The sequence below is a fragment of the Xyrauchen texanus genome, chromosome 15 (genome assembly GCF_025860055.1).
Source record: "Xyrauchen texanus isolate HMW12.3.18 chromosome 15, RBS_HiC_50CHRs, whole genome shotgun sequence".
Taxonomy (NCBI): Eukaryota; Metazoa; Chordata; class Actinopteri; order Cypriniformes; family Catostomidae; genus Xyrauchen; species Xyrauchen texanus.
The window spans coordinates 14631597-14659491 of record NC_068290.1 but is presented as its reverse complement, the minus strand read 5'-3'; the positions used below and the strand labels follow the sequence as shown (position 1 = coordinate 14659491).

Below are 27895 nucleotides of genomic sequence, written 5' to 3'. Positions count from 1 at the left end.
CTAAGACATGTAAACGACCAATCACAGTTCATTTTGTTGTTACGTGCCATCATGTTACTGCAATAATAGGCCGGTGTGCAACACAATTTCATTTAAACGGTCCACATTTCAGAGCTGCGAAAGATGCGTATGAGCTCAGTGTTAAAGCACACCTGTTTCATTCTCCCTCTCTCCACAACAGTCACCTGTAACTTTTAACTGTCTTGTCTAATGATAAAAAGGCAAATATCAATAAAACTAATATCATATACCATCTGCTAAATGTTCGCATATCTCGTTTAAACAGATGTAATAAACCAACCTCGCACAACTTCATCAGATCCAGCATCCTGTGGAATGCTCATAAATCTTCCTCTAAAGCACATATTCTAACAGTCGCTCCTCAACAGTTCCTGTAACCGTTTTTAATGATAAAAGGCCTATATCAATAAAACTTCTAGTATCATATGCAAATATCTCGTTTAACCAGTTCACGAAAATCCAGCGTTTTTCTTCCCGTTGAGCACTCATGTAATATCTTCCTATGAAGCGCATATTCTATCAGCCTGAATCAAAACTTCAGGATCAAATGTTCCTCTGTTTTACAAATCATGACGGTCACTCTGTGACAATCTAAGCAGGTGATCCACGCCATTTAAACTGCCAGTATAATGGTGCTTGCACTGGATCCGCAGGAGCGTGTGAGTGCAACTTCAAAGTAAAAGCGCTTCATGTGCACTATAAGTAAATGTCATATTCACTATGCACTGTGCAATTGGTTTGATACAATTTTTATTTTGGAGAAAATGTGATTGTTAATGCGCACATGCCATCCATGGTTGCTGGACTACTGTGTGTGCTGTTATTTCCTTCCTAATATATGAAAAATGTCTTCGTGAGCAAATAAATTACTACAATTTGGTGCCTATTCATAAATCAAATAAACTGCTATCAACCATTTAAAATACAATATTTTATATTTAAATACAATATTTTATATTATTATAAGTTACATTTTTGTGTGAAATTGAGTATAGTGCTAAATAAGAGTTTAATTTAACAAATTTCTGTTTATGTTATTTACTATGTTAAATTGTGATATAGGCATTTTATCAGCCTATTGGCAACCATGCCCTCTGTATATCGGCATCGGCCATGAAAAAAATCCATATCGGTCGATCACTAGTTTAAGGGTGAAGCGAGGTTACAACTTGGTTGCATCGTGTACTGTGGTTCATTCGTTTCGTGGGCTATGTTGGCCATGCTTCTCTGATTGGTGAAGCTTTCTCTGCTGGACCATGGGTAATGTAGTTTTGTACTAGGAATTCCACTTTCAAACATGATTTTAAAACGATGAAGTTGAAATAATGCATACTGATGACTTCAATTGAAGCATATACTATAGCTAAATAAACTTGTTGCTCACAGAAGGTTTTCAAGTTATCATTAAAAATCAATTAATCTATGGAAAAAAAAGTTTTTTTTTTTTTATTCTTTCTGAACCAGACTGTTGTGCTCTATTGTTTTGTCAGACCTGCATCACAGCCAGGTAACTCCGCCCCTTCCGCTACTTATGGCAAGCCAAGTGCACAAAATGTCCAACATTCCGCACTCCGTTTGACAGTTAATGAAGTACGTCATCCGGGTACTTGTAGTACACTTCTTTTTGTTGCATTTTCAGTGTTAACATAGACTAATGCTCACACTGCTTACACTACATATAGTGTAGTGTTGAAATGTGTGGTTTAGGACACATCTATTGTGATATTCCACTTATTATTACTCTCTTCTTGCTGCACTTGTGTGATTCAATCAGAACTTGTGAAGAAGTGATGTGTAATGCCATTCAACAGTATGAAAATACAGCAGTCAATTGTTTTGTGTCAGAAATCTCAGATTTCCAACAGCCACACAGAAAATGTGATTACCAACCGACGTCTTGGAAGAAATCCTTTTATTTAATTTTTTGTAATTTTTTTTGGTTGGGTGGTGTGGATCATAAATTATAGTAAAAATCAAAGACATTTAAGATTTACAATGCTATTTGACAATTTGTTCCTACATATTTCCACTATAAGGTAAAACATTCAGATCTGTTTTCAAGCCGTGTGGGGTTAGCAACTCCAGTAACTAAAGCCACATCATCATAGTGTTACTGCATCTTTTTTCTAGGTCTTTCAATGTTTTTTGTTGCCTATTAGTAATGGTATTTGATTAATTTTAATGTAGCTTTTGATCTTCTGCTAAAATAACACATTTTAAATGTAGATATATTAGGTTATGCTTATTTCAGATTGTGCATGCTGTCCTGTCTGCCTTCAGTCAGTCTGTAAGTGCTCTGGTATCCACCTCATCCCCCATGGCCAATCAGAGAGTCCATCCAGCAGTGTCTCCTGCCAAAGGAGCCCTCACTTTGTCTTATGCAGATTAGCCATGTGCTGCTTTTATTTATTTTATTTTCCATTTGGACACTGGAAAATGTCAAGAGCAGCTTGCCCTTTGTCATTTCACACTTTTAAAAGTTTACCATAGGAGGAATTCTTTCAAGGTTTGAATTCAAGCCAAATTAAATACAGACATCCAAGAAAAGATATCAGGGGTGCAAATCAGATGCTGTGACGCACTGTATTTTTTTTTTGTTTTTGTTATTTTAATGTTTCCGTTGATGTGGTACTGTTTAGACTTTAGTTATTTGAGTCAGTGCCCATCTGTGAAAAAGGCAAAGGCTGGTGATTAAGGCCAGCTGCTTGTGCCATACACTTTTACACGGCCTTGTCTGACAGAATGGCCAATTTTATGAATGTTGAATATGACAAATAGTACAAAGGGATTGATGATTTAAGTGTTACAGGCTGACATCTTCTATTAAATGTTGTCCGTTTCGAATCTAGTTTTGACACCATCAACTATAAAATGTAAAGGGTCATTGTAACAGTTCTGTGTCCAGCACATTAATCAGGTGTGCATGTTAAGAAATTGTGTGTTTTGTTGGTGATTGCTGTGGAGCTTTTAGTTGGCTTCTTTGTAAATTTGTATTGGCCTGACCAGTAGGGTTTAATTTATTTTCATGTTGATTAGATTTCATGTAAATCATGAAATGGCAAGAATATGGCCAAAAATATGCTAAAGGTTTTATTATTCTGAATTTGTATAGTGTAAAAATAGCTGGATGTACAGTACATGCATTACAAATTGGAAATAAAATTCAGCTTCATAATGGACAATGCAAACTTTGGTCCATATTTTATTATTTAACATTTGAACCGGCCAAAATACCAGTTCAACATTAAGACATTTTGAGGTTCTGCAGCCATTATTTATAAAATGCCATGTTCTGCATTTACCACGAGTGGATTTGGGCAGCTCACTGCAATGATTGCAAAGATTATCCCCAATATTTACCAATTGTATAAAAAAACATGACTGATATTCCAACTTTACAACTTGAGCTCTTATCCTGGTACTTATTTACAATGGTAGTTATGCACCGAAATTCCGTCCGGTGATAATTTATTTATTTGGCCATAAGAGGGGGAAAGAAAGTCTGAAATGCCAGAAATGTTTGTCAGAAACAGTTACTTTAAAAACCAATAACAGAAACGCACATGGAGACAAAGCATTGTTTGTGTTGAACTTTAAAGAATCCCCAGAATTGAAGTGATTACTCTCTTCGTTGTCAACGCATTAATAAATAAAGTTTTCCAGTACTCCGGTATTGTGTGCTTATGTGCCATGGATGTTACTGCCAAGCTTCAATGTGAGAAAAGCACCATTAAAGTAGTCCATATGACTTATGCATTATATCTTAAGTATCTTGAAGCCATACAATATGTTTTTGAATGCAAGTCTGCATGCACAGGGTGTGCGCGCACGCACACACACACACAAAGCATGTGCATGGCTCATGATGCATGCATGCACTGCTGTTTTCAGCACTCTGATGTGCAATATGTGGGTGCTCAATATTCACTCCATCTCAGATGTAGATGCTTTATATATTGGCTTGCTAAAACATGCATTAAGAACGGGACCAATGGAGCTTTTTGCCTAATGAGAAGCATTAAGATTTTGAAGTTAAGGAATTACGACTGAAATTGTATAATATAATTATTATAAATGTTTAATATTATTGTAATTACAAATTAAAATAATATTTAAATGAATTGAAAACAAATACATTGGTTCTCATACTGGGCATATTTGCTGCATGCGGTCTGAATCTGAGTGCTAATGTTCCCGACACCTCTTCTAGCAGTGATCTAGTTTCAAATTCTTTCAGATTTGGTGAAACCCTGGTGCTTTTCTGTCATCAATTTGTGTCATCACAAACATGCACATGATTGACAACACAACACAGGCCACTATATTTTTTTAAATTAATTTAGTGTCATTATGCACACCAGAGTGAATGACACTCGTACCTCTGTGTGTCGCGTGCCATGATATCTGATGCTCACAAATGTATTTATTTTATTTTGAGACAGCTGGTTGTGAGCAATGTATTTGCACTCTTATTTATGTTCCCCTGCCACTCATAGTGCACGTGTGTGTTTTTGTGCAGCAGTTGTTATCATACTTAAATTGGCAAAAAACAAGTTATTTTACTTTGTACTCAGGTCCACACTTGTTTATTCTCACTGATGCGAACCGTGGCACAGATCTATTGCAAACCGAGCTCTGACTAGGGTTGCAACGGTATGAGATTTTCACGGTATGATAACCGTCTCAGGAAAATATCACGGTATACGGTATTACACATGTACTGTAGGTGCGCGACAGCAAGGCCAAACTGCTCTTGTCTGTCCCTTTAACTCAGTGGTTCTCAACTGGTTTTGCTTCAGGATACAGATTTTACATTGGACATCAAGTGGCGACCTGCCATAGATTAAACATAACCTGTATTTAATGTATCTTGGGTTGCATTTCCTTTTATGTTGCATAGTTTTGTTCATGGTTTTACAGTACAAGGACATGCATCAAGTGATTATTATTTTTGTTGTTGATGTCAACATTTGACTTTCATCACACAACTGAATAACACGGACTGCATGACTATGATAAATTAATACTGCAAGAGTTAGATTAACATACAGGCGCAAAGGAACTTTTCTAAACATTTCTAAATTGCACAAATAATAAATACATTTACATATTTGTCTATGGCTTGCTTTTGCTCGCATGTCAATGATTACTCCTCCATGTGTCAATAATGCCGAGATCTACTTTTATATTTAATTTAATTACTGAGAAGGTTTACCTGCAAATTAGTACCACCAAACATCACAAGCAGCCTCAAGAATGGACACGGAGTAGCTGTATAATACTTTTCCTTGAGAAGAATATTGCACTACAGGTCGCTAAGTTTGTTCAAAGGGGAAAGCCAGATAGAAATAACGCACTCGCGTGCATGGTTGCCAGATTGCACAAATAAGCATTACATTAGGCAGAATATTTCCAATTTGCACAAGTATAAATCTTAAACTGTTGCGTCTCTTATCTGGCAACCATGAGCATGGTAAATGCTTGTGGAGACCCGTTATGTCCCAATGCAAGTTAACTGAAATATCCAATGAAAAATAAAAACGCTTTTACGATAAATGAGCCGCAGACCACATTAAACCATGTGGAGGGCCTGATCCAGCCCGCGGGCTGTAAATTGCCCATGTCTGCTTTAGCTGTTTACGAGATTATCATTAAATCTGCTTTGGCAGTCCTAAATAGTCTATCACTTGGGCGGCCGCCGAAATATCTTCAATGGAAGAACCATGACATTGCTCTTTCCCTGCTGTCCGCGACCCAGTCCGAATAAACCAGTTGAGAAACACTGCTTTAACTCACACCCACACTCATGTCAGACCCCCTTGTCTCGCTTTCCTGACGTTTTCAGACAATGAGGAAAGGAGATGCGCAAGCGCATGTGAGATTCTCCGTCTGGTTGCAGAAGCAAACTGGGATTGCTTCTGCATTATCCAGTAGAGTAGTTAACGATAAAGGTTTTCTTAATGTGCTACACATTTTTTTATGAAATTTGTTTCTGTGTACTCTTAGAAAAGTACTGTGTACTTTTAAAAAATATATATTTTTATAAGAAATGTGTAGTTATACAAAGAGGTTTTGATGCGTCCCTAATAATAACATTTAGAATTTAATTATTACAGACAGTCTAATTCAAAATAATAATTTTTCTGTTTTTGTCTCCATGCTCCCAGATTTTGTGGTTTCGGCCAAGTATTTTCAGTTCGGTGCATCATTATACAGCAACTCTCATCTCATTGCAAGTCAAGCTGGACCTCTCCTCTCATGTCATTAAAAACCCTGTGTCATTCATTCAGTGCCAAGATTGCCTTTTACGAAAAAAAGGGAAAGCTGGTTTGGCTGAGGCTCAAGCAGAGTTACAGCTGGGATGTGTTAAATATTAGGCAGACTGCCCTCCATTTGAAATGAGTTATATATATATAGCACTGTTGACTTCCTTAACAAATGCTGAGCAAGGTAACGGTCAGGTTAATAGCCGTGGGAGTCGGAGGCAAAGTGTTTCTGCTGTCTCTCTTTTCCTTCTCATTTTCATATTGTTTCCCCTCTGGCTGTTCTCTCTATTTTTCTATTGTGGCCTCTTTCATTTTCATTTTGTCCTTGCAGTTTTTTTTATTTATTTTTTTCACCTCACATTTAGGCCTATTAAACTCTCAAGTGTAAGAATGCAGTACAGTATTTAAGTTTTTCATGAATTTGGAAAACTTTAAATGCTTATTTTCCTTGAGTTTTCATACTGTGAATTTCTCAGAACTATCTCTTTTTCTCTCTGGTTCTATAGACTCCAGGTTCCATGGATCAGATGGGGAAAATGAGGGGTCAGCCATATGGGTCAGGTGGCCCTTACGCCCAACAACCCCATCAAGGGGCTCCTCCAGGGGCCCAGCAGGGGCCTGCTTTTCCAGGTCAAGGCTATGGGCCACCTGGCCCTCAGAGATACCCTATGGGGATGCAAGGACGTATGCAGTATGGCCAGCAGGTTGGTGTTTTTTCCTCTTAAGTCAAGTGTATACATTGAATTAACTTGACGTACAGACAGTTTTCAGATATAGACTCTCTGAGGATGGCATGATTATGGAAGTGATGCTGTTTTTCCTTTGCTATATGCTGCACACTTGTTTTTATAGAAGAGAATATTCTGGAAATTAAGAGTTGCTGAAATAAAGATGTAATATTTATGCCAACCAGTTATTGTTGGTAGATTATACCGCATTGCATGCTTTCAGCTGCATAAATATTACAGGTATTGCATGATAGCATTATAATGTTCTTTCACTGTATTTACACACTGGAGCTAGTATCAATATTTCAAAATTAGTATTCTAAAGGACTTCATAGTAAGGCTGTGTATAGATACAGATTTTCCTATTTGATTCCTACTAACAAGCTCTCATTAAATCATTCCCGATTTTATACAGCTCAGATACATTTGAATATAGTTATAATATATAACACCATTATAATGTCCATTTTGCTTGCATATGAAATAAATTGTCTCGCAGCTAATGCTGTAGAACATACTCTGAACCTTCCAACTGGGTAGGTTACATCACGGAAATTTTTATTAAAAAAATTAACAGCAGGGCCCAGACTATGCAGTTCCATTGCAATATATTTAACAGATATTAAAAATCAACACAACCAAAACTGAAGTAAACTTCAAAAAAAAGATCAATCATTGGATTTTAAAAATCCGTATTGGGATTGTTCAAATGAAGATTGATTAATCGGAATATTTATATTTTTACGCAATCCTACCTCCCTAGAATTTTAAATAAGATGCATTACTTCTAAAGTTTGAGTAGCATAGCTGCGCAGACGCTCAATGCCCTGTCTTGTTTGCTAGCAAAATCAGATTTTGGTGCAAAACATAAAAATAATGATATGTCACATCGGGACCGATGCATCGTGGGATCTCAAGCCATTCCCACCCTTAATAAATATTTACAAATGTAATGCTGCTCAAGATCATATTTTTACAGTAAATTGGCTACATTGTATTTTTCCCTTAATATTTATGGGGCATAGTATCATACTATGGAGCATGCAGATGAAAGGAAGCTTTTGTTTCCTTTTTTTATTTTACCCACATGCTGTAGAACCAGTAAGTGAGTGTAGGAAATGAATGAGTGCATTGATCTTTAGTGGTATCCTACTTGTTTGTGCAGATGCCATCATATGGACAGCAGGGAACAGGGGGCTTCGTGCAGCAGGGGCAGCAGCCCTATTACAGCCAACATGGCCAGGGGCCTCACTCGGGCCAACAGCAGTTGCCATACCCCCAGACTACCCCTGGACAACCAGGTCAGGGAACTTATTCACAGCAACCTCACGCCCCCCAGCCATCTGGCCCACATGGACAGGCCGGTCCTCCTTATCAACAGTCCCACATGCCCCAGCAGCCTCAGGGGCAGATTCCCGGCCCCTCGCCTGGTCCATCCCAGTCCCTGTACTCACAGTCCACAGCAGCAACCCCCCAATCTAGTCAGTCTCCCTATCCCCAGCAACAGGTGCCACAGTCCCAGACCCCACAGCAGGGCAACTCCCAGGCTCCTCCTGCCTCTCAAACCCAGCCTAGCTACCCACCTGGTCAAGGCCCCCAGCAGCCGCCATCACAGCAGCCACAACAGACGCCCACTTCTGCTTCTCAGCCGCCCGCAGGACATGGTCAGATGCCGCAGGGCCAGCCCACGTCATATGCCCAGAATCTACCGCAGCAGCAGCAACAACAGCAGCAACAACAGCAGCAACATCAATCACCGTTTCAACGATTTGCCCCGCCTCCACAGGTAACTTAGGCCTTACTATTTCAGTATGAAAGTGTTCTTGCATGGGTGCAGGCAGGGCTAATGCTGCATGGGTGCAGGCAGGGCTAATGCTGCCTAAATGTGCTATCATAATTTCCCACTTCTGAAGTCATAATTATCAGTAAGTCATGTTCAAGTTCTTTTTTGTCAGAATTGGAAACATGGAGGATGCCAGGTGCATTATTGCATATTTCTTGGAACTCTTATTTTGGGTGTTCAGACGTGACGTCAATTTATAGGCGAACACGGAAGGCTAATTCACCATTGGTTCCCTCTAGGGCTGGGTGATAGGACATTGTAATTGGATATGGACTATGTCTTACAAAAATCCAGATGCCGATTGCAAACGGACCATGATCGACAGTATCTGGAAATGGCAAAACCATGGATCTGGGAAGTCGGCAAATATAGTAAACAGTGGCCAGGGTGTAAAACTAGCACCCACCTCCTGCAAAATTCGACAAGGCTTAATCCAGTCCGCAAGCTCCTTGTCCAAACAAATTTCTTGCACAAGTAATTTTGCACATCAACTCGCAACAGGCGGGCCACCTAAAAACATCTTTGAGTGACACATGACAAGAAATGCTGTTAGTTAAAAAAACATGCGCTTGAAGAAACACACCTTATTATATTTTGAAGAACAGACAAAAGAAAAGCCGTTAATGCTTTTGATTCACTGTTTGTTCAGAGGCGTTCAGCACAAGCCTATCATGTGGAACACATGCATGTCAGCGTGCATCGCAAGCCTGTCTCATGGAACAAGCGCATGTAAAGAGTTTTTACTCATTGTTTCATTCTTCTGAAAACTGTTAGCAAGAATAACGTCATCTTGAGAATGCTGCAAATTATCTCCGATCATCTAGGGAGGTGCTGTGAGTTTAGTTCACCATTTCCGCACGGTTAAGATGCATTGTGAACGCAACTCTGCAGGTTTAGTAATATATATCTTTGTGATTTAAATCATAAAGTAATACAAGACACATTCACATTGAACCTAAAATTTTCTTTTCTTTTCTTTAGGCAGCATTAACTATATTACGATATTGATCTTAAATCGATATTGAAAGATATTTTTAAGGCAATTATCGCTCATATTTTTCAAATTTCGCCCAGCCCTAGTTCCCTCATGAATTTGCTACAGGTTTTTAAATTTACACTTAGTTCAATAAGGTTATACTTAAACTGTGGTAAGTATACTTCATACTTCAAATGTGACTTTTGAAGCCACCATGTTTTAATAAATGTTTGTTGCTAATAAGTTGCTAGATAAGGACCTTAATGTAATGTTGTCCACAGATCTTATTTTACTCATAAATCCAAAACTGCCATTTTGAAAATCCAGAGGGAACTCATGGCTTAAATTCTTGTTTTGGGTTTTTGGGCTGCAATATGAACTGCTCTATACAAGTTAGTCAGCTTGCTTATGATAATTTAATTTTTCACTACAGAAAGCATGCACACCTCAACCGTATTGAAACTTTGTCTCACATTTCGGGTATCAAAATTGTGTTACCCTGATGTAGTTACGACTTGAGGGGGTGTTCATGTCTAACTCCAAATAGGAAACTCGTATCTATGATAATTTCAATAGCTGATGGAGGCTGCACTAAATGAAACCATGTTTGCAAACCATTTTACAGTGCATTCAGAAAGTATTCAGACCCCTTCTGTTTTTCACATTTTATGTTGCAGCTTTATGCTAAAATACTTTATATATATATTTTTTATTTTATTTTTTTCACATCAATCTACACTCCATACCCCATAATGACAAATAACTTTGCAAATTTACTAAAAAGAAAAAAAAGAAATATTACATTGACCTAAGGATTCAGACCCTTTGATATGACACTTGATATTTAGCTCAGTTTCATCCCATTTCTCTGGATCATCTTTGATATGTTTCTACACTTTGGAGTCCACATGTGGCAAATTCAATTGATTGGACATTATTTGGAAAGGCACACACCTGTCTATATAAGGTTTCACAACTGAAAATGCATATCATAGCAAAAACCAAGCCACAAGGTCAAAGGAACTGCATGCACATCTCAAGAGACATGATTGTGTCGAGGCACAGTTCTGTGGAAGGCTACAAAAAAAATGTGGTTGCATTGAAGGTTTCCAAGAGCACAGTGACCTCCATATTTCTTAAATGGAAGAAGTTTGGTACAACCAGGACTTCTTAGAGATGACCGCCCAGCCAAACTGAGCAATCAGGGGAGAGAGGTGACCAAGAACCAGATGGTCACACTGGTTGAGCACCAGAGATCATGTGTGGAGATGGGAGATACTTTCAGAAGGACAACCATCACTGCAACACTCCACTGATCTGGGCTTTATGGCAGTGAGTCCAGATGGAAGCCTCTCCTCAGTACATAATACCCTTAACACCAGTACCCTTAATAAAGCACCTAAATGACTCTCAGACTGTGAGAAACAAGATTATCTAGTCTGATGAAATGAAGATTGAACCGTTTGGCCTCAGTTTTCAAGCGACATTCTGGAGAAAACCAGGCACTGCTCATCACCTTCGCACTACCATCCCAACGGTAAAGCATGGTGGTAGAAGCATCATGCTGTGTTTTTTTTTGTTTTTTTCAACAGCAGGTACTGGGGGACTGGTCAGGGTTGAAGTAAAGCTCAATGCAGCAAGATATCCTTAAAGAAATCCTGGTCCATAGTACTCAGGATGTCAGGCTGGTCTGAAGGTTCACCTTCCAACAGGACAATGACCCTAAGCACACAGCCAAGACAATGCAAGAGTGGCTTAGGGACAACTCTGTGAATGTCCTTGTGTGGCCCAGCCAGAGCCCAGATTTGAACACAATTGAACATCTCTGGAGAGAACTGAAAATGGCTGTCCACTGACGGTCCCCATCCAACCTCACAGAGCTTGACAGGATCTGCAGAGAAATTCCCCAAATCCTGGTGTTCAAAGCTTGTCGCATCATACCCAAAAACACTTGAGACTGTAATCGCTGCCAAAGGTGCTTCAACTAAGTACCGAGAACAGAATGGATAATATTCTCAGGTGGGCTGGAAAGAAGAGTGACATTGTAAGGCAGATTTATTCAGTTTTTGAAAAATAAGTAGTTACAATAAACAGTAATGTAATTTGAAAACTGTCGAGACTGTGAATCAGAATAAAGGCAAGCGATTATCACTGTCACTTGAAAAGAAAAGCATTATTTATTGGCGATTACACACCTGATAACATTAATTGAAAAGAACTGCTTATAATGTCTCATAACACACACAGTTTATTGCTGTGAACTCTTTATTAACTATTAGCATTTACTAAGACCTGAAACAATACATAAATTAATGTTAAGTTATTAGCTTTGATTTACCTTGGAGCAAATGTAGGTGTCCTTGCTGCAAATGTAGGTGTCCTTGCTGATGTTATTAATGTTCATGTTGGAATGAGGGCTATAACATTTCAATCCACAGTATGCTGCTCTTAACATTTAATTTAAAGATTGCTTTTAAAAATAAAGATGGTGTATCCTCTTTGGGTACCTCATGCAAATGACCCGCAACAAAATGTTTTATATTTCTATGGATCATTTTGATAAAATCCCGCTTAATACACCTCAAACACACATCACTCCCAATGGCTATCGTTGGAAAATGCCATAATGGCGGCCTAGCAACAGTCAAGACAGGATTGGTCAAAAAGGCTTTTAAGGCAGGGCTTCGCAAAGGGTCAGTTTTTATCAAGTGTTGACTTGAAGGATCTGGTTAAATGAAAGTGAGTTAATGAGATCTTCAGTCACATCTGTGTGCTGTGCTGAACTGTCTTAACACGCTAGTTGATCATTATGCTCTGTCCTATGATAGAGCCTTGGAGGTTGTTATCTCCAAAATAAAAGAATCTCTGACAGGGCTTCCCAGTCAGTGATAATATGGAGAAAATAGCTCTTAGCATTATTTGATGTACAAAACAAGCCCACATGGAACTTGTGATAGGCTGAAAAATACTTAAATTTCTATGTAACCATCTTAACCATCACCAAATAAGATTTGGAATTAGATGTTTTTGTCTGCAATGGCTTTTCATGGTAAGTTCAATGCTCTATGCTGTCGTTGGCGCTCTGATGCAAATCATGAACGCAGCTTCATGATTTCTTTATAAAAGCAGATAGCCACAGCTACAGGCAGACTAATGTTGTGGAGGATGAGAGTTTAAGAGATTTAATGCCCATTGCAATGAATATGCAACCCATGGGGAACTAGTTCTTTCAATTAGTCAAACTCCCACTTAGACTTTGGGAAACGTTTAATGTTCAGTTGGTGCTATTTTAGAGCATTTTTATCTTTATACTGTGGAAGGCTTTGTTTGGAATATGTTAATAAAGCATTGTGTTGTTACATATAGTTTTGTTTTCTTTCCTAATAAATGTATTTTGACAAGAAAATTAGATATAACATCAAACCTCGGTCGGCACTTTCAAAATTAAAAAAAATTATCCAATTAATCTTGGTTAAAACATTTTGCCATGTTCACCTTTATTGTCCCCATTCACTTCTATTGTATGGACCTCACTGTAACCTTTTATTTTTTTAAAGAAAATTTTTTTGTGGTAAAAAACATTATGCCACACATGCTGTTGATTTAGTTTAACTTGTATTGAACCCAGGAACATTCCTTTTAACGTTTTTACTAGTACAAATGTAATTATTGATATCCAAAAAGAGCGTTTTCTCTAGAAGTATTTACATTCCTGATTTTAAGGATAAGCATTTTAGCTAGTGAATCCGAAATTGTTGATATCAACAAATCATCATGTGAATGATTAAGTCAATTTGTCTTACAATAGTCATCTCCACCTTTTTGCTGTTATACTGTGCCGCGTTTGCGGATTTTTATAATAACTTGTAGCGGTTACTAATGTTTGGAATTAGGTGAATGTTTGAATTTTTAAGAACTTTTCTTTCACAATACATGTGAACTGCACTAAAAATATGAGCCCAAAACCCCACGCCTGCACAGAACAGCACGTCACCTGTTTGTTCTGAAATGCACAGACCATTTTTGTCTGTCTTTATTCACAGACTTTTGCAGTTTGATAATCGCATATGACCATATCGCCATTTTACATTTATTTTGATTAATAGCACTGCTCTGAAGGATTGTGAGATTAGTCGATTGTTGCTCTTTATGAAATTTAATTGGCCAAATAAAAATCACATTAAAATCATCGCGATATTCACGAAATTACTTCTATATCGTCAGCAGAATCATTACGATTCTTAATGAATATTCAGTATACTGTATATCTCCCAGCCCTACATGGGGGTAAAGCGAAGAATATGATGCCAGTTTGGTGCAGGTTTTAATCATGATTTATATTGTTTTCGTAATATTTATTTAATCCTATTTATATGTATTGCTTATTATTTGTGCCACTTAGGCTAATACGTTTACATGACGGGCATTGGCAATGTAATGACTATAACCTATACTCACCAATAAAATATCTGTTGGTAAAACAGGCATGCATGTGCTCATTGGTTTAAATGTCTATGAAGACTAACCTGGGCTGACTTGTTCTCCACAGGAGATTTCCCAAGAGTCATTTAGTTCCCAGTCCAGCGCTCCCCCCTCCAGTCAGCCTATGGCATCTAAGAGCAGCACTGAGGACATGCAGGGCAGACCCTCCAGTCTACCAGTAAGATTTATTTATCTTTTTTCACACTTTCTCTTCATCTCTTTCTGATCAAGCTGCTGCTGAATTGAAAGCGTATTGAGTGGGGTGCTTAAATATGCATTCTGAATTTGACAGGTTCACAAATTTGCAATCAAGTTTTTTCAAGTCTGCTTTTAATTTTGAATTAGTTGAGTTAATTTTCAGCTTCTAGTCACTTTATTCAGCCCTGCCCCTCTTCCGCTCTCCACTCTTCTGCATTTTGTCATGTAAATTCCTGTTTGTATTAAAGCTACTTGGAGTCGATCAAAATGGATTACGTGTGGGAGCACAAAGTATTTTTCCCCAAGAGTTGGTGTGTGTCTACACCACCCCTTTACTATGTGAAAATGCTTGTGAGGTGTTTTTCTGTCACTCCAAATATTCAGTTTATTCCGACACCCATGGAGGTTAACTGGACTGGGGTTGCGTGGTATATCGGTACTAACAAAATATTGCGATACCAAAAAATGTAAATGGTACAATACCATCTTGTTGTTAACTTCAGTACCTTATTTTAGTATGCTGCCATTAGCAAAATGTCATGTAATGTGAGAGTTTTGAGAGGAAAAAAAAAGTCTATTTGAAAGTAATAGTCTCTATTGCCAAGTGTGATCATTAAACAGCAGAAGAATGTAATTTATTTAAATAATATACAGTTACATGCGCTGCACGCCACAGAAGCACACACACATGCAACACACACTACTACTGCTTGATTTTCATGCAGTGCCCAATAGTATCCATTTGCAGAGCAGTGTGTTTAGTTTATAAAGGCTGTGCACTCTCAAATGTCCTTTTTCACCGGAGATTTCATCTCGCTAGTCACGGAAGTTTGATATAACAAACCCTTCAAAACAAGAAGAAATTCAAATGTCTTTCAAAATAAGTGCCACTGAAATGAGAGCTTTATTTAACTCAGGGGTTCTCAACTGGGGTGGTACCCCAGTTAGCAGTGTCAAATACACAGACAGAGGCACAACCTCGGCTGGTGCTCCTGTATGGCTCGGTAGATGGATACGGCTCAATTGACAGAGCAGCACGAGTGCAAAGCTCCTATAGCTCGAGCTCTTAAACTCACAGCTTTGTGAGAATCAGTGAGAAGCAAGGCACGAGAAGCAGAAACCATTTGATTCGGCACAGAATTCTACATCACCACCCTTGAATTTACTATAGTAACACTATCTGTAATTCAGACATAAATAGATTGATAATAATTATCAGATCACTACTTTAGCTCTTAAATTTCTCAAAGGCTACATTAGGGGAGTGAGGGAATATAATACATTTTTATTACAGCTTATACATATTTAGATGTATATATGTGTTCAGAGTAGGTCTACTGTTTATAATTTAAAAAATGCCTTGGTTTGTTTTATAGAAATAATGGTACATTTAACCATTATAGTGGAGTTCCATGATTCCATGTGTTTACTATGGTCTTGTAACAAACGTCACTGTTAAAACTATATATATATTTAGTTTATAAGAATTATGAATAAATACAATTCTTAAAAAGTAAATGTATATTAAAAATATCACTTTTATTATTAGTTACTCTCTTTGCATTTTCATTTTATAGGCCCCAGATATAGCCCTCCATCTGTTTCAATTCAAGAAACGCAAGGTTTGGTCTCACATTCATGATGTGTAAGCCTGCTGAATTTATTAACAAAACTTAAGGGGGTAAGAGAATGAAGTATGGGGTGTTCATCAAAAAAAGGTTGAGAACCAATGATTTGACTGGATGCGTGAAATTCAAGACATTACGACAGAGAAATATTACTACTGTATAAAAGTGTAGTATCAATAATACTCATAATAACAATCATGTAATATTAAATGGTTATATTATTAGTATTCATATCTGTAAGCAATATCACAAAAGCTGAATACCATTACTGAATATCAGCATGTTTTGATTCAGCCATGGCAGCCTCTGGTAATCAGATTGTTTTCATTAATAATGTAAAGCTCTGTTGTGCATCTTTTTTGTTTTTACCAAAAATAATTATTTATAAATTATGTTTTCATTTGTTCGAAGCTATACATCATGTATTTTGATTAAACATTTAACATTAAAATTTAAAACATTATAACAGAAGATTGGCACTTTTGGGCCAATCAGAACTAGAATGTCCATCGGGAGAACAGAGCGGGCCGGTGGTATGGCCACGAAACGTGCTGAATGGGCCGCGATGAGCAACAATGAGCCACCGCGTTATGGACCACAAAATGGCGCCGCGATATGCAGAAAAGGACATCTGACAATACTGGTATCATAAAGAGTTTATTTTTTTTACTATGTTAAAAACACAGTTTTTCCAGCTTTTATAGCTAATGCGCATGTGCGTTCTAGAGTTGATTGACAGACAATGTCTGTATCTAAAAGGTGATTGGCTCTTTTAACTAAGGCGGGACCTCCTTTCTACATCCTTTTGGGTGTTCAGAGCTCTGTGGTTGAGCATTCCAATTTTTCCATTCATTTTAATAGAAGTGGCCCATCTCTGCTAAATCTCTGATAGCAACTGCTAGACCAGAAGTTCCGAGACATAATGTTCAAGCTCCACGCTAGTTTCTCTGGCACCTAAGGTGAATAGTGTTGATTCTTGGAAAATGTGAGCAGCTGTACCTTGTAACTTGAGCTATGGAGAGAACGTTTAGTGCTGTTGTTAAATGAGTTAATGTGGATGGTTAAGATGGCGGCGCGCATGCACGCAGCAGCTGAAACGGCTCTGCTGAAAACTGTGCTAAATGTTGTAAAGGTCTCAAATGTCTCTAATGCTTATGTTAAATATAGTCTTGGTGTATGATAGTCTAACATTGCTGGAAATTGGGGAAGCACTTCACAAGGAACACCCGGAAAATGTGCTGCAAGAGGAACTAATGGAGATGCTGAGTAGCCTTGGCTTAGCGCGAGGACCAGGCCCCAAGATGGCGGAGTTGCCTGACGCAACAAACAGTGTGAGGCGACTCATTAAGTGGTGCCACGGGTAGCAGAAGCGAGGCAAGAGGGCTGGAATCCAAGCAAAGCTAAAAGCTATCCCATACAGACCGAAGCTACCGACAGTGTTACTATCTGATGTTCGCGCTCTGAATAACAAACTGGACCATTTACAACTATATGCACAGGAGTTAAAATTATGCTATGTCAGTGTTTTAACTGAAATGGGGCTGAACAAAAACATCCCGGACTCAGCAATTCAGTTAAGACGGACTAAGATGTTTTCGAGTGGACAAAGATGCAGCAGTGACCGGCAAGGCCTGTGGAGGGGACTGTGTTTACATCGACAAGAACTGAATTGCTGTTGCAATCTCTAGGCACTGCTCTTCGCTAGTGGAATTCATGACAGTTAAGTGTAGAGCCTTCTATCTGATGAGGGAATTCACTATGGTTATTATTGTGGCTGTTTCCATTCCGCCCAGCGCTGACTCCAAGGAGGTGCTGCATGCTCTTTATGGAGAAATTAGTGATCTGCAAACCACACACCATGACGTATTGCTAGAGATTTCAATCATACAGACTTGAGGACTGTTTTTCCCAAGTTTAAAAGGTATGTGCAATGAGAGGAGATTTCTCATTACTTTATTCAAAGTAATGAGAAATACTTTGGACTTGGTTTACACAAACATTCAAGACGCATACAGAGCAGCACCCCACCCCACCTAGGCTCTTCTGACCTCAACTCTGTCATGCTAATTCCAGCATATAGACCACTACTGAAACATGTAAAACCGGTTCCCAAACCGGTCAGAGTATGGCCAGGAGTCATCTCAGCTCTACAGGACTGCATTGAGTATACTGACTTGAGCATGTTCAGAGGCAGCTACAATTGGGTACACCATCAACATGGAGTATGCAGCATCTGTGTCTGGCTACATTAGCAAGTGCATAGACAATATTGCTGTCTCCAAGCTCATCATCACACGGGCAAACCATAAACCATGGATGAATGCAGATATCCGGTTGCTGCTGAAATCCCGTAATGCTGCATTCCAGTCAGTTGACAAAGCTGCCCTGAAGACTACAAGGTTCAACCTGTCACGTGCCATCAAAACCGCAAAATGTGCACATGCGTATAAAATCCATGGTCACTTTATAGACAAGGGACACATGGAGTATGTGTAAGGGAATTCATGCCATCAGAGACTACAAGATTACTCGACGGGTCTGACAATGATGCATACAGGTCTGCCAGATAAGCTCAACATCTACGCACAATTTAGTTCACTAAACAGCATACCAGCAAGGAAGACAACACCTGCCCCTGATGACCAGGTTCTCTGCCTGTCTACAGCTGAATTGAGAAGAGCACTAACTAGAGTCAATCCACGCAAGGCTGCTGGACAAGACAACATACCTGTTTGTGTGCTCAAGGAATGTGCTGACCATCTAGCGAATGTCCTAACTGACATCTTTAACAACTCCCTGAGTCAAGCTGTCATTCCCATCTGCTTCAAAACCACCACCGGTTCCGAAGAAGTCAAGTGTATCATGCCTCAATGAATACTGGCCCGTAGCACTTACATGATCATAATGAAGTGCTTTGATAAAGTAGTCATGAACCACATCAAGTCCTCATTGCCCCCCTACCTCGACCCTCTCCAATTTGCATATCGTCCCAACCGCTCAACTGACAATGCCATATCCATCGACCTTCTTCTGGCCTCAACACACCTGGAACAGAAAAACGGTAGTGTCAGAATGCTTTTCATAGACTTTAGCTCAGCATTCAATACGATTATCCCTCAGAACCTTACAGAGAAACTGAGCACTCTCAACATCAGCACTTCCCTCTGTAACTGGATTCTGGACTTCCTGACTAGGAGATCTCAGGCAGTCCGGATAGGCAGCAACCAGTTCAGCACTTTCACACACAGTAGACAAGGCTGTGTGCTTAGCCCACTGCTGTTCACCCTGCTGACCCACGACTGTACTGCTAAACACAGCACAAACCACATCATCAAATTCGCAGAAGATAGAGCATCACCAAAGATGACGGATTCAGAGACGAGGTGAAACGTCTAGTGGGTTGGTGCGAGAACAACAATCTGTCTCTGAATGATGAAAATCATTGACTTCAAGAAGTCACTCAGCACCTCTTCACTCACAAAGAAAGTACAGCAGCATTTCACTTTCTTCAGCGACTGAAGAAAGCAAACCTCCCCCGTCCATCCTCACCATGCATCATAGTGGACCCCTCCCACAGACTCTGACCTACTGCCATCTCAAATGAGATACCGTAGCATACAGGCCAAAACACAAAGTATCTGCAACAGATATTTCCTTCAAGCTGACAGGCTCCTCAACCCCCTGACACCTCTAACCACCCCAGGACAAGAACATAAACCTAACTGAAAGAAAAAGAAGAATGTTTTCACCACTTTCAGCCTTTTGCACATACTTTACAATTTAATTTTATATCATATACTGGTATATTTAACATATGCTGCTGCCACCACCACCAGTATTTGAGTGGTCACTGTGTGTTCAACTAATTTTATTGAATATATTATTGTTCAGTGTATATTGTTTAGAGAGTGTGGATATTGTTTACAGCACTCTTTGTCTACATTGCGTGCATATATGTATATATACATATGTACATAAAGATTTATTTTGCTCATAATGTTTGTTTCTTAAGCTCTTATTTATTGTTTATTATATTTGTGAAGTGTGCCTTGTTTTGTCTGTAATTGTGCGCTGCAGACCTGGTAAATTTACATTTCGTTCCACTGTATTCTTGTATTTTGTCTGGAATGACAATAAAACTTAAACTACCACAGAAAAATGTGGCCTTTTTTTATTTTTTTATTCTTTCAGTACCATTTTTGCGTTCCAAATTCTCCATGTGAATTCTGCTTCTGTCTATGAGATTTAAATGCATTAGAGAGTGTGTTACCTGCAATGCTGTTTTTGAAAAGGACACATGGAGAGACACCCAGCTGTGCTGACTCTGCACATGTGCAGCTGACCACCGTAGCCATGGCGACTTCAGGGATGCTGTGATTTTACTTTTCTCCCTCCCAGATGAGATAAATAAGGCCAGCAGCCTCTGGCTGTGAGTGTGTGTGTGTGTCTGGCTGTGTGTGTGTGTGTGTCCCAGAAATAAAGTGTGCCAGAGTTCATTGTTGCCGAGTGGAAGAGAGTCTCTGTACTTTTTTTTTTTTTTTTTTTTTAAACAGATTTTATGAGAGTGAATCCTAAGGCAATTTCAGTCCAGAATTTTGCCTTTTAGAATGTTTCCTTATTCTTAAAGATTTTAGAAGTTTAATGATGGGGATTCATTGTTATTTTGTTCATGAGTTTTAAAAGCAGTTTGTTGTTTACCGTAATTTAAACAACCTACCTTATTTGGAGCATGCAAGAAGACTTCAGTATTCTTTAAAAGCTGTGAAAGCTGGATGAATCTGATAAGAAAATGGTAGTTCAATAGACATGGTGTTGTTGAGAATCTTGCTTCAAACAAATGTGAGGGCTGACAGCTTTATTTTTAAAGCCCTTGCAGAAACCGTGCAGTAACAAATAACAAAAATGTTAAGGTCTTTATGCTTTTTTGGTTTTGCCTTGTCTTTTTTTTTTCTCCTAAAGGAATTATTATTTTTATTTTTAATTGTTGGCAGTTATGTCGATATTTGTTGTGCTTTGAATCATCGGTTTCTGATCTTTTGTCTGCCTTTTTCTCACTCCTTGCTTAGGACCTATCTGGTTCTATTGATGACCTGCCTACTGGTACAGATGGCGCTCTGAGCCCTGGAGTCAGCACATCTGGAGTATCCAGCAGCCAAGGAGAACAGAGCAATCCAGCACAGTCACCCTTCTCCCCCCACACCTCCCCTCCGGTGGGCTCACCAGCAAGTGCCACAGCATCACGCTCTGGCCCACTGTCCCCTGCCACAATGACAGGTAAGGATCATAATCCTGGCTAGTTAATGCTAATTTATAGAAGAGATTCATCTTCAAGTCCCTTTTAAAATTGTGTATTGTATATATGAATGATATTAGAATATCATATAACAATACATTTTATCCATGATTTGTTTATCTCTGTTTTGAAGGGAACCAGATGCCTCCACGCCCTTCAAGTGGACAGTCTGACGGGATCATGCACCCTTCAATGAACCAGCCTGGCATGGGCCAAGACAGAGGTGACTCCGTCTTTGAAACTTTACATTACAACAATGGAAAGACTGGTTTTCAATCTTCAGAGTTTCTCTTTCTTTTTACTCTATCATAACATTAATCTTGTTGTATCCTCAGCGTTTATGCAGAGAAATCCTCAGATGGGACCATATGGCTCTCCCCAGTCTGGGTCCGCTTTGTCACCTCGTCCATCATCTGGAGGACAGGTGCATTCTGGGATGGTTCCATATCAGCAGAACAACACTCTGGCCAACTATGGGCCTCAGGGTGGTCAGTATGGCCCACAAGGTGAGTGGCTAAAGAGTTTGTCATGTTATATTGTTGCAAGACAGATTACACAATATAAAAACAAAGTTTAAGGGTTTACTCACTTTTTGGTGAGAAATAAGACTAAAGACCGATTTATACTTCTGCAACTACGTGTAGTAGTTGGGCTACGTGTAGTTATGGCATAGCCTACGCAGCAGACTGACGTGCTCTTAAATTGTTTTTACATTTAACTGTGCATTGCGTCAATGCAGACCACAACAGCTGTGATTGGTGCACTTTGTAACCTGAATGATAACCCCCCCAGATGATTACAATGATATCCAAGGTAGCATTGCATTTTACCTAGATTATTTGAATATCTATGGATCATATCACATTGTCTTTGGACTCGGGACCATTAAAGCAATTGTCTCATTTGAGAGCATCTGCTGTTTTTTTTGTGTTCTGTTTGTGTTTCATGAAGTTTGAAGTGAAAGTTGGCAAGATATCTGTTTACAGCTTATAAACTCTAAAAGCTTTTTTCTCAGGGCTTTTACTTGATAATAATTTGATAAGTGAGTGAAATAATATGTGTTGTATTCTATGTGCGATCTTTCCGATCTGCACAATGATTTGACTGTATGTTTGACGGTATTGTGCACAGTAAATCATATTTAAAAAGTTACATGGAAATGGAACACTTCTAATTTGTCAGTAAATTAAAAATCATTTGAAAAGTGTTTATTATATCGCCTATATGCATTGTAAAGTCTTTAAAAAGACAACAATTTAATGTTTGCCTAGCGAGGTGTTGTTAATCATTAATTTGATTTTTTTTCAGGACGGAATGTCAAAAGTATATTAAAACATTTATTATAATTTAAGCAACTCGAGTAAGCATACAGTTGTATTTTTTTTATTTGCTTCCAGGCAACATGTATAATAAATATCATGTAACCTACCTACATTTTTACATGTTCACTTTCTTGGATTACATTTTTAATGCTGCAATAATAAAAAAAAAAAACTTTTATTTATGAATATATAATTAGCATTTTGGCTGTGTTATCGCAGAACGACACCAACGCAGAACTTTAAATGCAAACCAACGTGTTGGCCACTATGCGGCACATACACCGTAGGTTCAATGCAGAAGTATAAATCAGCCTTAAGCAAGGTCATTTATAATGGGGGTGCAAAACAGATAGGGCTTACTACAATATTTTGAAATGGTTGTTTTGGAGAGACTTGGGTGAAAATATATTTTTTATTTGCTCTTTATTTCCTTTTTTCTCACTGTCCCTGCAAATCCTTCTCACTCTTCTGCTTTCTCTCTCTGCGACCAGTGGATCACAGTGTGGTTATTTTTAGCCTTAGTGGAAAAGATGTAGTTGATGTCGCATGGTTCACGTCAGTTGAGCTGCCACAGTGACTTTGGGTTACAGTAGCAATACAGGCTGCCAATACATTCAAGGGCCTGGAAGTCTCGTAACAAGCCCTGCAATCAGGCGCCCATAACATTTGGCCAATACTAATTGCTCATTGCCCAATCTGCTATTACAGTCATGGTGTTCATTCCAGTATAGTTCTCGTTAAGATTTCTATTTCAATCTATAGATCGTTCTCTACAAAACCTGTCACTACTTAATCGAGATGATGAAATTAACAGCCACTAATAATATAGTCATTTTTGCGTAATTTTTCTAAAACAGCATTTTTTGGTTTGTTTTGCATATCTTCTCTTTGGAAATGTATTTAATTGATATAGGTCTAATAAATTATTGGTACTGTTGGGGCCCTTGGCAATGTATACAAGTATAGGAGCTCTGTGTCTCTACAAAATAACCTCTTCCTCTTCAGGTTACCCCAGGCAACCTGGTTACAGTGGTATGCCTAATGCCAATTACCCAAGCCCTGCCATGGGTGGATCCTTGAATCCTATGCCTGGACAAGGAGGAGGGCCACCTTTTGTTGGCATGCCTTCTGGAAGGATGCCTCATAGCCAGATGGGTGCACGTCCCTATGGCCCCAACATAGGTGCTAACATGAGTCCCAATATGGTCTCTAATATGGGCAGTATGCCTCCACAAGTGAGTACAGGGATGTGCCCACCTCCAGGCCTCAACAGAAAGCCGCAGGATGGTGCAGCAATGCAACATGGACCTGCCAACTCCATTCACAACAGGTGCACATGAACTGAAATCGAACTTGCCTTATCAAGTAACAATATCACTATCCATTAACAAGCATAGATTTTAAAACTCAGAAGAACTTCATAAGTTTTGGAGATCCCACTTTTGAGGTATATTTGGTGCCAATGAGGTAACTTGCTGTTAAATGTTGTCTTTTGACTCAGACTAACAGGTTATCCAAATATGTCTCCTGGTCCTGGTATGATGGGCTCAGGTCCTCCGTATGGCCCCTCCATAAACAACATGCCAGGGATGATGAACACCCAGGGTCCTCCATACCCCATGAGTGGTAACATGGCCAACAACTCCAGTGGTAAGCAAGCAAACACACACTGTTTTTTGTACTTTACATTAATTGTCTTGTCACACTAGCATACATTTAAATCTACTTAATTGTACTTGATGAGCACAAGGAAAACTCTTGCCATATCAAAATTGAAGTATAAAGTTTGTTTTCTCTAAGGCATGTCCCCTGGTCCAGATTTTGGTATGGATGGAAAACATAATCAGGCACAGAAAATGAATAACAAAGTTGAGGGGACACCCAAGACAGAATCAAAATCAAAGGTTTGTTTAACGTTTACAAGAAAGCATATTTTCTGTTTAGCAGTCTATATGTGTCTTAACTCTGTGTAATTCCTTTAAAAAAAATTTGTTACCTAGAAGTCAAGTTCTTCCACAACAACAAATGAGAAGATAACACGATTATATGAGCTAGGCCCAGAACCAGAAAGAAAGATGTGGGTTGACCGTTACCTGGCTTTCATAGAGGAAAAAGCCATGGGCATGAGTAACCTACCGGCTGTGGGGCGAAAACCTCTTGATCTCTTCCGCCTCTACATGTCCGTTAAGGAGATTGGAGGTCTTACACAGGTAGGAACACGATGTGCACAAACATACAAAGTTAATGTTGAAAAGGTAATTTCTGTTGCATAAATGTCACTTGAATCATTTTCTCTCAAATATGTTTGCTTGTATCATTTGGTATCCTTGTAACTGCAGGTTAATAAAAACAAAAAATGGAGGGAGTTGGCCACAAATCTGAATGTGGGGACTTCCAGCAGCGCGGCCAGCTCTCTGAAAAAACAGTATATCCAGTGTCTATATGCATTTGAATGTAAGATTGAGCGTGGAGAAGATCCACCACCAGAAATTATATCTGGGGACAACAAAAAGAACCAGGCCAAGATTCAGCCTCCATCCCCGGGTGAGTGCTGGTGTATTTGATTTTGTGTAAGGCCAATTCTTAAGTCAAGCTTAAAGCTTAAACATTAAATTGTCACAACAAGACATGTTGACTTTGCAGCGGTCATAAATTGCACCTTCCAATCCAAGATTTAGTTTGACTTTGGAATTTGGCTTGTACTACTGGTGTAGTAGTATTGTTATAGAATTGTAGAGAGGATAGTAATTTTCTTCATCTTGTCCTTTCTTTGCATGGCACAGCTGGATCTGGCTCTCTTCAGGGGCCTCAGACTCCGCAGTCCACCACCAGCTCCATGGCGGAAAGTGGAGACTTGAAGCCCCCTACTCCTGCCTCCACCCCACACAGTCAGATGCCCCCAATGCCAAGTGGCAGGTGAGTGAGGCTCAATCGCCTTGTACTGCTGTCTGTTTCATTTGACTGTGAATCTTACCTGCCCTGATTTGTAGGAGCAGTGTGAACCTGCAAGATCCATTTGCTGATAGTGACCCAGCCTTCTCTCGGAGAAACACTATGACCCCCAACTCTGGCTACCAGTCAGGCATGAGCACTCCTGAGATGCCTGGGCGCATGGGCCCCTATGAATCCAACAAGGACCACTTTAGTGGTATGCGTAAAGGTTTGTATCTTATTTGGGTTTCCTTAATCAGCCAGATTTTTAATGAATAAATACATCTGGTGCTAAATGTGGCTTTGTAAACCAACATGCAATATAATTTGTGAACTGTATATAATGGTAAACAACATGAATGATGTAATGAGGTGTGTGTTTGTGGTCCTAGTTGGAGAACAGTTCATGCCTGGTGGGCAGGGTCCCAACAGCAGTCTTGGTGATCAGTATAACAGGGGACCACCAGGTCCTATGGGAAACATGCCCGTCGGCCAAAGGCATCAGTATCCATATGGCCCCGGCTATGATAGAAGGTATTGCTATACTGAACTTTTACCTTTGTATAGAAAAATGCCTTTTTGTTTTTATGTAGATTTTTATCTAAGGTTGGTTGTGCGTGATCTCATAAATGTGCATTCTCCTTCATTGTGTAGGCCAGAGTCTGGGATGGGCCCAGAAGGCAACATGGTGCCTGGAGTGCCACAGTCAAATATGATGTCTTCCAGTGCTGAATCTGGGATGTACTCACCAAATCGTTACCCTCCCCAGCAACAGCGGTCAGTAGTATTAGTCAATGTCAGGGTGATCGTATTATCATTTTTATGTTTTGATGTCTAGCAAAAATTTCCTGTCCTGTACTGATTACTCTTGCATATGATTTATTTCCAGGCATGATTCCTATAGTAATCAGTATCCTGGGCAGGGTGCGCCTCCTGGTGGCTCCTATCCGAATCAGCAGCCTGGAATGTACCCGCAACAACAGTCGGTAGGTGACCGTTTCAGTCCTAGTTAATGGAATATTCAATATCTTTTGATTTTACATCAGCTTACATAATAAATTTAAAAGCTTAGACACATATTTTAAATGTAATTTGTTTGCATTCAGAACTACAAAAGGCCAGGTGATGGAAGCTACCCGCCAGCTAAACGGCACCATGATGGTGAGATGTTCGGTGGGCCTTACAACACGCAGCAGCCGCAGCCACCTCCACAGGCTCCCCTACTGGTCCCACAACTGGTCAGCAGGAGATGTATAACCAGTATAGTAGTTCTTACCCTGGTTCTGAGCGCCGCCCACCTGGTCCTCAGAATCAGTTCCCCTTCCCTTTTGGTAGAGACCGAATACAAAGTGGAACTGGTTCTAACACCCAGGGTTCTATGCCGCCTCAAATTATGGGCAGTCCAATGCAGTCTGGTCCTGATGGTCATCAAAGTGGCATGTGGCAAAGCCGAGGTGATATGAGCTACCCCACTTACCCCAACCGTCAGGGACCTCCTGCTGGTCCTGGACAGGGCCCTGGCTACCATCCAATGAACCGATCTGAGGAGATGATATCATCCGAACCATGCATGAATCATGATGGCCAGTGGCCTGGGCCAAGACAACCCCCATATGGCCCTGCTGGCGCCGGCCCACCAATGAGCAGACCCTTGCAGTCCAACTATCAGTCTCCCCAAACCATGCAAAATCACATTCCACAGGTGTCAAGCCCCACACCCTTGCCCCGCCCAATGGAAAGCAGGACTTCCCCCAGTAAATCTCCCTACATGCCCACCAATATCAAAATGCAAAAGGCGGGACCTCCAGTCCCTGCATCTCACATTGTACCTCCTCCTGTTCAGCCTCCAATGATGAGAAGAGACTTGCCCTTCCCTTCAGGCTCAACAGAGGCCACACAGCCAATACTCAAATCACGCAGGCGTCTTACCATGAAAGATATCGGTAAGTTAATTTTAGTGAAATAGTGAATGCCCGCATGATACATTACACTGGGCATATAAATGTTAAATATGGTAATTTATGTTGCTTAGACCTGTAAAATATTGGGAGAGTTAATTTTACACTCCCTTCCTAGGTACTCCAGAAGCATGGAGAGTCATGATGTCCCTAAAATCAGGGCTTTTGGCTGAGAGCACATGGGCTTTAGACACCATCAACATCCTGTTATATGATGACAACAGTATTTCAAATTTTAACCTTATTCAG

At 39.6% G+C, this 27895-nt stretch overlaps 1 pseudogene; it reads left to right on the top strand.

Annotated features, from left to right (window-relative positions):
- Window positions 1-27895, top strand: part of LOC127655863 (AT-rich interactive domain-containing protein 1A-like) — a 35841-nt pseudogene that overhangs the window by 4695 nt on the left and 3251 nt on the right.